We start from the raw sequence: 14942 nt of genomic DNA, 5'->3' as shown, positions 1-14942 counted from the left end.
CAAACCACAGAATTGTGAGCTGAATAAATGATTACTGAATAAATAATCAGTACTGGACTTACCCAGCACCCTTCTGCACGCACAGACAGAGCCATTTGTTGTCACGACACCATCACTTCCCTGCTATTCTGCTCTGTGGTCCATTACAGAAGGAGGATTCCTCGAGGTTCCTGAGAGACAAGAGGCTAGGGTTTTCTCTGTGTATCTGGTTACCAGGTTTAATCAGGAAAGGAAATCTGAATGGTTGTAAATTGTCTCACGAGAAGACATTCCCAGGCCATGAGGCCACCTGTCCCAGGGAAAGATAATCTTTCCCTTGGAAGAGACACACACTGCTTTGTTTCCATTCTGAATCTCATCTGTGGCCGTCTGAAATGGCTGCACCCTGGAAACATCTTCCGATTGCATTCGAAGCTGGTGTGTGGCTTTCATACCAAACACAGTGAATTAAGTTGAACAAGGCTGTGTGCCTTGAAGTGCTTATTCTGGACTCCTGGGTCAGGTAATTCTACTTCTGAGATGAAGGCCCTGGAAAGAGGCTGCAGGGAAGGTGACTTCCACTTTCTATGTCCCTACGATAAGGCCTGGATAGTTCACTTGTACTTCCTGTGTCCCTACAATAGGACTCCTAGAGGGAGCACTTGTACTTCCTGTGTCCCTACAATAGGACTCCTGGAGGGAGCACTTGTACTTCCTGTGTCCCTACAATAGGACTCCTGGAGGGAGCACTTTATACTTCCTATGTCCCTACAATAGGACTCCTGGAGGGATCACTTGTACTTCCCGTGTCCCTACAATAGGACTTCTGGATGGTTTACTTATACTTCCTGTCTCCCTACAATAGGACTCCTGGAGGGATCACTTGTACTTCCTGTGTCCCTACAATAGGACTCCTGGAGGGAACACTTGTACTTCCTGTGTCCCTACAATAGGACTCCTGGAGGGAGCACTTTATACTTCCTATGTCCCTACAATAGGACTCCTGGAGGGATCACTTGTACTTCCCGTGTCCCTACAATAGGACTCTTGGAGGCAGCACTTGTACTTCCTGTGTCCCTACAATAGGACTTCTGGACCGTGCCCTTGTACTCCCTGCATCCCTACAACAGGACTTCTGGACGGTGCACTTGTACTTCCTGTGTCCCTATAATAGGACTTCTGGACGGTGCCCTTGTACTCCCTGCGTCCCCACAACAGGACTTCTGGACGGTGCACTTGTACTTCCTGTGCTGTAGGACTCCTGAAGGATGCACCTTCATATCCTTGTGCCACAACTCCTGTGAGTACTTTCCCTCCACTTCCTGAGTCCCTGGGAAGTATCTTGATCTGCTCCAGGCAATAAGGCTGGCTGCAGTGTGGTCGGGAGCCGTGCTCCTCACGTGTTGGCAGCACACAAGCACTCAAGCCATGAGAAGAAATTATAACCAGCAAGTCATCTCCTTATTTGGAGGGACTCACTTCCTGCTGCAGAGCTCTTTCAGAAGTATTGGCTTTGCCATTTGTTAGTTGTGTGACCTGAAATGTTATTTAACGTCTCTGTATTTCCATTTTCTCATCCTTAAAATGGAAACAATAATAGGAAGTATTTGCTAACGTATTGTAAGGATTAAAGAAATGAAGTAAACTCTGTAGAGCAGAGATTGTGTCTGTTTTGTTCACTACTCCATCCTCTGGCCCTAAAGCAGTGCCTGGCACATAGTAGGGACTCATTAAATATCTGTTGAATGTAAGCACATTACGTAGCACAATACACATGTAAGTTATAGCTATTTTCCCTAAACTATATTAATAAATATATGGGTATTTGTTGCCTTAGGCATGTGCATGACCCGGCTGCAGTCAGAATTCAGTAAATATTAACTCCTATTATTTTTACTCTTACTATTATTAGCCACTTTGCCTCACAGGGTTGCCATGAGAGTGTGTAAAACACGTGCATGCTTTCATACTATGTTGAGAAAAATTCCAAGGTCAAAGGCGGAAAAGTAGTCCACAAATACAAATTATTACTGTCAATCTCAATTCTGTGTTTCAAAATCCTATTTCTGAGCACGTTATTTACTCCGTAATGTAACAGTGCTTTCCTTTTGGACAGAACGCTGCAAATGAGTACCTGACCTGAATAAATGAGCAGGTTATGCACACGTGGTGCATCGTGGCGGCTCCTTGGTTCCCCACAGTGTGCTAGGTGCATATTTAGTGGGTGTCAGACGTGGATTGCCACTGTTCTTGCTCCAACACAGAGGAAAACACGCTTAACTGACTCTCCAAGTCTGTCTTCAACCAGGACAGTGTCAAGAGGTGTTTGAACCAAAGTGGAAGCTGGCGGCCTCGTCTCCAGTCCTTGAGAGCCTTCTGCTGCCTCAGGACATTGGACTCACCCTGTGCCTCACCAGCACTCTTGCTTCAGTGCTCACCATGCTGGTGTCTTCTGTCACTCATGCCCCAGCTCAAAGGTCAGTTTCTCAGGAAGAATTTACTTCACTGTCCATCCCGCCGTCTGTCCCACTGACGGAAGTGGTCCTACCCCTCAGGCTGCTCTCAGCTGCCTTGCCCTCCCTCTGAGCCACCGCCCTGTCTCTGTTGCTAATTGCCTGTGTATATTTCCATGTCCGTCCCCAGGGGCATGGCCGTTCAGGGTCTTGGACAACCCTGTCTCATCTGCATCTAGAGCAGGGCCAGTGTTAGATCTGAGATGGATGTTTCCTGAATGGCCTGGGGTCAAATGGGAAGGCAGCATAGTCCTGTGTAGGACTTAGATCAGGCCTCAAAGAACCAAACTGGCAATTGAATAAAAAGCACTCCTCTCAAAGGATCCCGATACCCTCTCTTCTAGGACTTCTCTTTGCAGACCCTCCCACGTAAAGATGACAATGTTTGTGTGGCATGCTGGGGTACACGGCCGCTTGAGGCCATGTCTGGCCATCACCGGGGCTGGGGGTGCGGGAGACACAACTACATGCAGCCCCTTGCTACCCTGAGTGGAAAGCCTGGTGCCTTCATGGATTGTGACACTGAGGGTGGGGGGCGGGGTCGCTTTCCCAGCAGATGGTGACAGAGCTCGTACTAACTGCTGTATGTGTTGACTGATGATTCCGGAGTGGCAAGAAATAGTTGAGGCACTCTGACTGGAAAGGTTCTGGGCTCAAGGCCTCGATGGGGATGTGGACCCTATTCTGATGAACTTTGTTTGTTTAATGATCCTCATAGTGACCTCTCTCGGCCACCGTGCTGGTGACGCATGCGACATGGAAATGCCAGCATAGAACGGGACGGTGCGTCAGAAGCCCCCGCAAGCTTCATGGAAGAAGGAACACAGGAAGTCAAGCCACGGAAGTCTTCGCATTCACCAGAGCTCCCTGCAGACCGTGTGGTGCAGATGGATCCCGGGGCACGTCCCGATCTCAATCCACCTGGGACTGTCACCATGAGCAGTGTGGCCAGGCCCACAGCAGGCTCAGTGAGGAGTGTTGCACGCCTGTATTTAGAATCTGACAGCAACAGGCACACAGCAGTAAGTGGCCACGGCTCAATTACCACAGACCTCTGGGTGTCCGGAAGTCTCACATAACAGAAGCCAGCTCTGCAGGGGAGGACCTCTGCACATTTGTTAGGTCCCACGTGACAGTTCCTGTGGCTGAAATATTGTAATAAGTCATCTCAAGGCAGCAGCAATAAAGCTGTATTTGGATGCAGGTATCTACTTATCACGGATCATGGTCCCACAGTGTTTATGAAGGAAGGAAATCAAGTCTGGACTTTAATTTGAAGCTCTTCAGGGACAAGTGCTAGCTTCGCTTTCTTTCATGTTTTCTCCCAGGGTGCCACAGTAAAGTGTCCTAGCTCTGAGATCTGGTTGCCCAAATTCTAGCAGCTGAAAACCCAAAAGCCAGCTGTTGTGGGCTGGATCGTTCTCCCCAAGAGACACAGAAGCGCTAGCCCTCCATACCTGAGAATGTGGCCTTATTTGGAAAGAGGGCCTTTGCAGATGTTCAGATGAAGTCATGCTGGAGTAGATGGGCCCCTAATCCAGTATGACTGGTATCCTCATAGGGAGACACACAGAGGCCCACAAAGGAGAAGGTGGCCATGGCACGACAGAGACGGGGATCGGAAGGATGCCTCTGGGGGCCAAGGGACGCCACACACCGCCTTGGCCACCGGGAACAGAGAGTGGGGGCCCCTCTGAGGCCCCAGGGAGCGGGCAGGCCTGCCGACATCCTCCTTTCTGACTGCTGGTCTCCAGACTGGGAGGGAACACGCTTCTGTTGTTTTATGCCACCCCACCTGTGATAGTTTGCTACCACAGCCAGAAAATCCCAGCGAGAAAGGCCTCCATGCAGTCGGAAACAGATGGGAGCGTGGTCTCAGGAATGTCCTCACCTCGGTCTGGCCACGCTCACCTGACATCTGAGGTCATGGCCGCTTTTGCGAGTGGTGCTTTGAGAGAGGGCAGTGGGGGCGGGAGGAGGCTACCAGGACCATGGACCTGTGAGCAACAAACAGAAGGGGCAGCGCTTTGGAGGCTGGGCAGAAAGGCATGGCTGCCAGGGCCCCTCTGTCCCTGACGCCCGACCCGGCACCAGCCGCGCTCACTCGTCTGTGTGTCCAACTCCAGATACTCTGAGGCTCAGAGATGCCCACGTGTGTTCTCTCTCAGAGCCCTCCCTAGGGGCTCTCCTCACTGACCCCACAGTGAGCCTGACAAACGTGAGTCTGACACCCGCGCATCGGCCTACAACGCTGAGTCGCAGCGTCACGGGGCCTGAGGCCGGCGCCCTCTTTGGCCTGGCCTCTGCCGCCAGCCAGCCCTCCCGAGCCCTGCTACGCTGGCCTCCCTCGGGGCCTGGACAGCAAGGTGCCACCTCCCACTGAAGCCTTTGTGCCCGCTCGGCCTCGGGTCCAGACCACAGCCCACCTGCCCAGGCGCTGCTGCACGTGCACACACAGAGACACACCCGTGCACCTTGCACACACGTGCACACATACATGTGTACACAGACATACCCACGCACCTTGCACATGCTCACACAAATACGTGCTCACGCAGAGACACACCCATGCACCTTGCACACATGCGCACAAATACACACACACACAGAGACCTGCTCGTGTACCTTGCACACGTGTGCACAAATATGCACACACAGACAGACACACCTGTGCACCTTGCACACACACGCACGAATAAGTGCACGCACGGAGACACACATTTCAGACAAAGTTCTGTGTCTTCTGAAAAGCCTTCCCTGACCCCTTAGTTCTTTGGTTATGTAGTTTCACAGCACTCCACTCCTTTCTAGAAGGGGACTCATCTCTGCGGGTCATTGCACATTCATTAGCAGGACCCTTCAATGCTTCCCTCTCCCTCAAAGAGGGCATACTTTTCCTCCTCCCCTCTGTCGTCCCAGATCACAAGCAAGCTTGTTAACTGCCTTTCCGGTTTTCCACACACACACAAACACACATGCATGTTCTAGCACGCACACGTGCTAACACACGCACCAGCAGACACACACGTGCGCGTGCACACACGTGCACACACATGCACACTGAGAACAGCACCGTCCAACAGAACGGAAGCCTCGTGTCTGGCTTTGCTCGTCATTTATGACCTCAGTGCCTGTGCCAGTCAGTGGAAGTTTGACTGAGGCTACGCTTTGAGGACATTTTGTGACAAGAGCTCACAGTTCTAGAGATAAATCCATAGGAAAAGATAATCATATTTCAATCAGGATTAACTGGAAAAGAATGTCTCAACCTCATTCCTGTGTGTCCAACAAGTAATAGGGTCAGTTAGTATCTTGGAGGAAAGTCTCGGCAGACTCACAGAAGAGAAGGAAGCCTGCTTGCTTTCATCACGGCCCCACTGGGAAGATTTATTTAATCCCATTTGAACAGTGGCAAGGTCAAGATGTTATTATTCTCAAGGAAATCAATAAACTTTGCCATGCACTTACAGCCTTTATAAGTGATTTAATTATAGGTCCCATGTAATGATTCATCTGGTTGTGGATTCTACAAAGTATATGACTTTCCAGGGCAGCAAAATCATTATGATACCCAGATGTGATTATCTTGATAAGGAGTAACTCCTGAACCCTATATATTACCATTTTATCAGTTTCCCTGCAATAGTCAAAAGCCTTGTATAATAGATATTCAAGTTAGAAAAGCATCACCCTATTATGTACCTGTCCTAATATATGCCATGAACATATGTGGTATGCCAGGCATCCTAGAAATTTCATTAATAAACTTGTTACACATGCACTGTAACTGAACTGTTAATTTCCCAGTTGTTAAAGATACTATTTCTAAAAAATTAATCTAAACATAATTTAATATTTATTGAATAATCTAGAAGGCTCTTCAAAACTCGCCATGCCTCAGAATTATCAATATGTTTATCAACACTGTCGTACTCTGCATATGAGTAAATGCTCCCAAATGGTTTCAACTTTCAGTTAATGGATTACTAAATACACTGTTTTTTTAATGTAGCTCAAGAGGTGTTAGTACGAGTACCCACTAGAAATTGTTTTCTCTGCAGTTTGGTTATACATTTATACTTATTTTCAAGGCTTAAAAAATGAAAGTTGGAAACAGAGGTGAGGACCAAGACATGAAGGGAAATGATCCTGGGGCCAGTGAGATGGTCTTCTGGTGGGAAACGTCTAGAAGATCGCACTGAGAAGACGCGGTGTTTGTTTGAAATGAGCCTTCTCTAGAGAAAGCATAAACTGAAAGAACCTCAAAGAACAATCCGTTCTTAATTCCCTGCTTCGGACAAGATGGTGCCTTGCTGTTTTTATGGGAAAAGCTACCGAGTGAGTCTCAGCACATCTCCAGGCACGATCCCAAGACGATCACAGGCGCCCGGCCACAGCCCTGCTCCAGGGAAGAGTGGTGTTAGTTGCACGTCAGTTGGATGCCGTGCAGACAACATCTGCCCACTGATCCCTGGTGCTGGGCATTTCTAGGAAGCTCGTTCCCCGCTGACCTGACTGCTGACAGTAACCAAGCTACATATTAAAGTGGATGGCCCCCATTTTCTATCTCCTTCTATGTTAAATGTGGCATGTTTCCCGTTAACAGTGCTACGCTGTAGGTTTTAGAAATCGATTACAGTTTTAATGGGGTGAGATGTGTAAGTAGGTTCTGCGGCTTGCTCTGAAGGATTTGGCTCTCCTCAGCCCCTGATGGGGAGGCCCCTGAATGTGGAATTAACTGGAAGGTCAGAGAGAAGGCGGAGGGGCCCAGGGGGACCCTACCCGGACGTCCGAGGCAGCGTCTGGGCCTCTGGTAGCCGCTCCAGCAGGGCCCACGAGGGCAAGACAATTAAACCTCCATAAGTTTGTGGGGCGCTTCGAAGATGTGTATGATATAAATGCTAAGCGCTGTTATTACAGAGAAGGCAGGGCAAAAATGATGGATGCCGAAGGGGAAATTCCTGTAAGATACAAAGTACCAGGGCCCGGCAGAATGCAAATCTTATCTCATAATGAAGTTTAAAAGTTACAAGAAAAAATAGGTGAGAAAGCCGTGCTCAGAGATGAAAGGAAGGCTCCATGAAGTATCACGACAGATCATGAGATTCAGTGTGACTTTATAGAGCCAGAGGTCGCCGGGAGACAATAGGGACTCTGAAACCTGGCAGTGATAATTAATTCCTAAAAAAATCAATTAATATTTTCTCCCATCATTCACAAAAGGGACTGGAGCAGACGGTAACGCACACGTTTCCCAAAGGAGCAGCAGCGGCGAGAAATCAGAATCATGTCAACATGGGTGATTGGGAAATGAGTGTGTTCGACGTCCGATGCTTACGTGGGGCTAAGGTAACATCCATTTCCAGATCCTGCAGGGAAAGACCAGGGAAATGGAAATGCGTCGCTTTCAGAAGTAATTATGGAATATATTTTACATTTAGGGCTTCATAAAAAAAATGAAGATCAGGGGTCCATTTGCTTCCTGGCACATAGAAGTGATTTTTGGTATTTTACCACCTTAAGATAGTGTCCTCTGAAAACACACACACACACACAACATACTGGGGCCAAATTCTGCAGCATCTCCTCATTAAAATTTCTAGCTGTAGCTGAATAGTCATCTTAAGGAAACAGACCTTCTTTACACACTAATAAGAAATGGCGGGCAGTGGAGAAAAAGCTCAAAAATGCCTCTTGTAGTGCTTTATTATGCACAATCTTGCTGATACATTTTGTTGCTGCTGTTGTTGGCTTGTTGGAAGAAGTGAAAGAACGTAAAAGAGGCTACACGGAGGAGGCCCACCATAGCATCATAAAACGTCACGAGGAGTGATTCGCTGGGCACCAGACGCACAGGATGCCGAGAACTCACAATGTCCAGCTGGAAAGGAAAGCGGACTCTGGAAACGCGTCACTGCTGTGGGAGGTGACAGAACGGACGGGGCCGGTTCAGTCCTGAGAGGAAGACACACAGTGAGGACGTCTGCTAATGGGATTCACTAGACAGGCCCCAACATGGGGGTGGGAAGGCAGTGTCACCCGCAGGGCACGGTCCCCGAAGGTGAATGCTGAATTCATTAGGGACAGAAAAATGACAGATAATGAGATTAAAGGTAAAAACCATGAAAGGGTGTGTGGCCAAAATAATGACGGGGCCCCTGGCAGCCATGAGCGAGGATCAGGGTGGGAGGCAGCGGTCACAACCTGGCGCTGGAGCCATTATCAGTGGTCCAGAGACAGAAGCCAGTGGCCTGGGGGTCGGTAACAGAGAAACACTCGAGATTATGGTGGCATGTTGATGTGTGCGGTGGGTGGGACCGCACTGGAGACCCTGTGCTTGGCTCGAGTCACACTGTTCTAATGAGGCAGGTCCTGGAAACGAAGGAAGGAAAATCAGAGGGTGTCTGGGCGACAGACCATCACAAAGAGCTTAATTATCACAGAAGGTCAGGGTCAGGCGGGCCAGCCTGTGTTCTGAGGAAAAGAGAAGATTGAGAGAGAACCTCATTAGGGAAGTGATGAATCTGTGATTTGTGTTTCATTTGTACACAAATCGTGCCCTTTTCCAGATGTTGATACTTATCAGCTGTGGGTGTCAGAGAGACGTGGCCACCATTTTTGTCCGATTTGTCTTTGGTGAGGTGGCCTGTGTGTCCAAGCCCTTCTCCCACTGGGGGAGGGCCCTCGAGAGGAGCACTCTCACAGGAGGTGAGCAGGCCACGTGAACGTGAGCGCACACTGAAGGAGGCACTCGGGGACAGGAAGTGAGTCCTTGAAGGGCAGGCAGGGGACAGTTCCCTGCGTGTGGGTCACCCCCACACCACTACCCTGCTCCTTTCTTACAGAAAGGAGCAGGGCCTGGCCGGCCTCCTGGATTCCCTGACGCTTTCTGACACAGAAAACGCGTAAAAGGACATCTCTCCGTGTTTACCATCCAGCAAAGGAACATACAATCCACGAAGCACTGTCCCCCAACAACACGGCTTTGGGGAACCTGTCTCCTTCTCAAAGGCAGAACCCGATGTGTGTTTACCCCCAAGTCTGGGAGGCCGCTCTGCCGAATAATAGCGGTGAAATTCCGCGTTTTTGCCTCAGCTCACATGGTACTTGTCAGTCCCATCATCTTCAAGCTCTCACCCTCTGTGGCTCTCCCTTTCCTCCCTCCCTACTTATTCATTCTACTTTCTCCTTTTAAGGCTTACATATGGCAGAGTGAAACTCCACCGCACACGCATGTCCAGTGCAACCGATCCAAGAAGGGAGGCTGGCAGCTTTCCGGAAAGAAGCTTACGAAATAGCAGTTTACCCAAAGATCCAGTCCTGAGCTCCTGGCCACATTCAGGGGGTGAGGCTGACAGCACCTTCCTCACAGCCTCCTCCACCTTGACCGACCTGGGAGAGGGTGTGAAACGAGCATGGGTGGACGTAGGGGTGCTGGAGGCTTCAGGCTATCTCCAGTCTAACGCACTGAAGCGTAGCAGACCGAGCCCCCAGGCTCAGCCTCAGCTGGTGTGTGTCCCAGGGCCAGCCCATGGTCAGGTGACCTGCGGGGGAGACCCACGGTCAGGTGGGGCTGGGTCCTTAGTCACAGGCAATGGTGGTGAACCTCAGAGGGGGCTGTCAGGGACCAGGAAGGTTGTTAGGAGCCCTCAGGGGAGGGCTGGGACTTAGGGTCTGTGTTAGCCCCTGGGAGAGCCCCTTGGGCTGGGGTGAAGTTCAGTCACCCCCAATGGGCCCCCACACACCAGCTGTGAGTAAATGGCTGTGGGCAACAGGGATCCCAATTCAACCGTTTGTGCGACTACAATGACCCTGGTGTGTTCCAAGACGCCGAGACAAGCGTCTGAACCCTGCCTTCTCAGAACCACCTATGGACCCAGTGAAGGTGAATGTCTGGAGCTGGGAGACATCAAGAGGGAATGGCAGCATCTGCCAAATGCCACAACCCAGACAGCCCCCCTGCCCAGGGCCCTGCCTGCCCTCCACGGACCATCTTGCCCCCACGCATGCTGACCACCCGGTGGCCCGCTCCAGGGGCACAAGGCCAGGGAAAACTGAAGTGTTCAATGTCATAGCTAACATGAGCTTGGAAAAATTAAAGCCGAGTATTTAGTTTGCTAGGCCAGCGTGGCCTGTGGCTGAAACCTGGGGATTCGACTCACTCAAGATAAACAGACTTTGTCTGAATGTTTTCTGCAACTTTGGAGATTAAATTAGAATAATTTGGAAACTTGCCTCTGTAACGGGGCCCAATTCTGAAAGCCACTATTTATTCTGCCGTCATTCTGAACCTTGAATAGTTAAATTTTGGTGTTAAAACTGTTAGCAATTTCAATTCTCCCGACTATCATTTTCTGGTGTTAGACAAGGGGCTGATTGACATGTGGATATGGGAAAAAAACATATTTGGAGATGGAACCACTCCAGGAGAATACCCACGACAGAAGAGGCATTACCCCTAATGAGGCAGCGCTCACTCACAGGAGGCAGCGGAGACGCAGGAAGCAGGAAGCAGGATGTGCACTCCACCCACCACACCGCCGGAGATACTCAGACTTTGAGCTGAGAAACTTCTAGGCTAGGCAGCATAGCCCGGCGCTCATCAATATCGTTTCAGAGGAGGTGTGCCCAATGGCCTGGGGAGGATTCAAGTATCTCCTCTAAGGGGGGAGAAGCTGACTGTGGGGGAGCAAATCTTGAGAGACACCGTCTCTGCAGTGGGAGGTGACACAGAAGGTGGTTTCCAGGCACCTGCCGAAGTTCCCTGGGCCAGACTGCATGTGTGTGTGCGTGCGTGTGCCCGTGTGCATGCGTGTGCATGCGTGTGCCTCTCCCACAAGGCGGTATTGTTCGTGAGGCCACCCAGAGCGACGATCGCCGTGTGGCTCAGCTGGTCTGTCTCCTTTCTTCCTCTCTGATTTCTGTATGTTGTTGTGTTTAACATGAGCCATAGCAGAAAGCTGTGTGTTTGGTGTAGCTCTCCCCACTTGGCTTTCTGGCTACCAAATATTTGATCATTTCTATTCCAAAATGAGTTGGGCAACATTGATTCACAGATGCTATTTGCAACAGATAATTAAATCTTAACAGAGAGACAGAATGGCATTTCAAAACAATCGCAGTGACGCTTGAAAAGAAATCTTTTTCCATTTTACAGCATGATAAAACGTGGTTTTGTGCACTACGGGTTGATCGGGAGGCAGAACGGGAAGACATATGACAAACTGAAGGGAAGAACGAGCTGAACAGATCACAAGGCCGTCAGTATGGACTCCAGAACACGTCTGACGCCCCGTCACTGGCTCGCTTGCTCGACCTGGCGTCTCAGGAACGTCAGGCGTCCGAGGAGTGGCTGGGCCGTGACGCTCGCCCTGGGATGGCTACCGCATGTCTGTTAGCTGCATGGCACGGTGAAATCAGACCATTTTCATTAAAAGAAGAAAAGAAGTTGTGTGAAGAAGAAATGACACGAGCACATCAAAACAGTATTACCGGTTTTTTACCTAAGGCAAGAAAATAATGACTGATGTCCCTGCCCGTGTATGAGTGCAAGAGACTTTCTGAACTTCTTCCTTCGGTTCGATAGGAAATCGGACGATGTGAACATAAGCCAACAAGAGGGCCCTGGACGGGAAAGCCTCAGGGCTGGTCCAACGCTCTGAGGCCCTGTTTGCTGATTTAGATGTCCAGGCATCAAATGATCCTACTAGCCTGCTCATGGCCCTCACGAATGTGCTCAGCTCTCCAAAAACAGAGCTCGGCACTGGGAAACGTTACCGCATCAATAGGAAACAAGACAAGAAGTATCTGTTCCTTTGATTTTGAAACACCATTTCACGGCATTGGAGCCCGCCTCTGTGCGCATCCCATGGGCCTTGGCATCTCTGTCTGTCCGGCGGCCCCACTGTCCGTCTACAAGAGAACCTAACCTCTGTGCCCATCCATGCACTCAGCAACATGTGTTGGGCCTGTACTGCAGGCCCCCTCTGAGCCCTTGGACTTGGTCAGCGCCAAGCAAAGCATGCGTCCTTCATGGGCCCCGTGCTTTAATGGGTAGGGCTGGAGAACAAGCAGTAATAAAAGTGTGTTCCCTGTTGGGTACAGAACCCACAGCTGTAGAGTGTAGCCCAGGCACGGGGCGGGGTGGGGGGGGGGGGAATTGCTGCAGGGGGCTGGCGTGCCGGGCGAGGAGATTTGACAGAGTGGCCAGGGCAGGCTTTGTGCGTGTGTAAGCTGTTTGAATCTCTGGCTCAAGGCTTAAACTGCACGAATATCCTTCTCCATTTCGGTGTTAGACTGGCCCTGTTGACATTTACGTTCACCTCTGTGAAGGGCCCGGCCGGCTGCAGGCTGCAGAGCTGACCCACCTCCCCTCTTCCCTTGGAGCCGAGCGGTCCCACGTGTGTCGCCCCCTGAGGACAGCACACTGGAAGACGGAGGGGCCAGCTCCCGGCAGAGTCCTGCACAAGCCGCCGGGTGTCTTTCTGCCCAAGCTAGTGCCAGGTCACGGGGGTTGGGGTGTCTGTTCCTAGCTCCTGATGCCGGCCGAGTCCTCACCTCCACCCTACGGGCTCGTTCTCGTGCAATGGCACGTCATGCTGAGACGTCCCAGAGCATGTGCAACCCCGGCTTCCACTAGTGGTGCCCATCCACCTGCCTCCTCACAAAGGTTCTAGGCCCTTCTCAGTGCTGCACACACAGCGGACAGCACACCCACCTCCTTCCTAATCCCACCATCCAGAAACCGTCTCCAGACGCACACCTCTTCCCAATTGCTGAGGCCAGAACATCTCCGGGGTCATCTCAGCCCGAGTGCAGCCGCTGAGACCATGTTTTGCCCCCATTTGGTTGCCCTGCAGGGCTGATGTCCACCCCCCACCTCCCGTGTGGAGACTGTCTGCTCTGTGAGTCACATGTCCTCCCCTTCCCTACTAGCTCGTGGTGGGCAGGGGATCCATGTAACCTGACAGCTGCATTTATACGCCCATTGTCTGATGTCCCCAAGAGCAGGGCCACGCTGGAGACCCTAAGACACCCACAGACACCTGATGGGTGTTTTCCAGAGACCAGACACCCCACAAATGCGCAGCAAGGAAAGATTGAGCCGTACAGGAGGGCACGTGCACTCTGCATGGAACACGTTCGGAAAGCGCTTTCAAGAACCGAAGCATAATTGTTGTTAACTGTGACAGCGGTCCAGCCCGAAGGACCCTGAGCACAGCCCCCGAGGGTTCTCGGGCTCCTCTCGTGTAACCTGGTCTTACAGCAGCAGATAACCTACTATCCAAACAGCTCTGCTTGGCTTCTGCCAAGGAGAAGAATACATTAAGTTGCCTTTGAAATCTTTATCCTGCTACTATCTGCATGCATTAGCATACTTTATGATTTAAATCTAATTATCAGCGTTTTCCAAGCGATGTCGCTGAAAGTGATCATAGCCGAGCACTTGAACACAGCCAGAATAAAAGGCAGAAAAACAGCCAAATCTGATGAAAAGCTATCACACAGGATGTATCTAAACTGATGAACGATCAGAAATTTAAAGAAGAAATAAAGGCAGACAGCTGCACTATCACTGACGGAGGCTCCTTGGACCCGCCCCGTGCTCCCTCAGAGGACAGCACCCCAATCTCTACAAACAGGCCCAGATGCCCCGGCCATGAGCTTCACTCTGGTCAGGCCATGAAGGTGTCATCCTTACGGACGGCCTCTCCTCCCAGAGCCTGGACGGCAGGTTCAAACACAGGGCGCGCCTCGTTAAACATGCAATCTCCTCAAAGTAAACCTTCCCGAGGCGTCTTTGTGAAGGATCCATGAGACGTTCTTCTAAGTGGCCCAGGAGCCAGTCTGGTCTGTGCCACTGAATCGAAAGGTCGGCCTGTTAGTTTCCTGCCCTAACAGTGAGCCTGGCTTTAACAACTGCAACTTCCCTTCTCAAGTCAAGAAGCTCCAGATGGAGGCGTCGGGAGGCGGGTTCCTTCCGAGGCCACTGGACAACAGCTTCTGCTGGCCTTGGCGGTCCGCAGCTTGTGGCAGATGACCCACCTGGGCCGCCACATGGCCTCCCTTCCGAGTGTGTCCATCTCTGTGTCAGTTTCCCTCCAGAAGGACACCAGTCATGTTGGGTTAGGGCCGTCCCGTGTCCTCACCTCACTGCGATCACGCTCACAGACCCTATTTCCAGGCGAGCCATGTTCACGGGCCAGATGGAGAGGCGGGGATAATTTCGAAGTCCGCCTTCAGAGCAGAGCCCTGGAGAGCAGAGGCCAGATCAGCCGCAGCCCCAGGGAGGCCTTGACCCCTTCTGCCCTTTCTCCTCTCGGAAAGGACATTCTGTTCCTCTACCAGCAGCCGGTTCACCCCAGAGATGCTTCATCTCTGACTCCCGTCCTCCCCAGTCACACAGCTCAAGGAGGAGGACACACGGACACTAGGTCTGCACCATCAGGG

This window comes from Panthera leo, chromosome A1 (genome assembly GCF_018350215.1).
Source record: "Panthera leo isolate Ple1 chromosome A1, P.leo_Ple1_pat1.1, whole genome shotgun sequence".
Lineage (NCBI taxonomy): Eukaryota > Metazoa > Chordata > Mammalia > Carnivora > Felidae > Panthera > Panthera leo.
Note: the sequence above shows the minus strand (reverse complement) of the source record.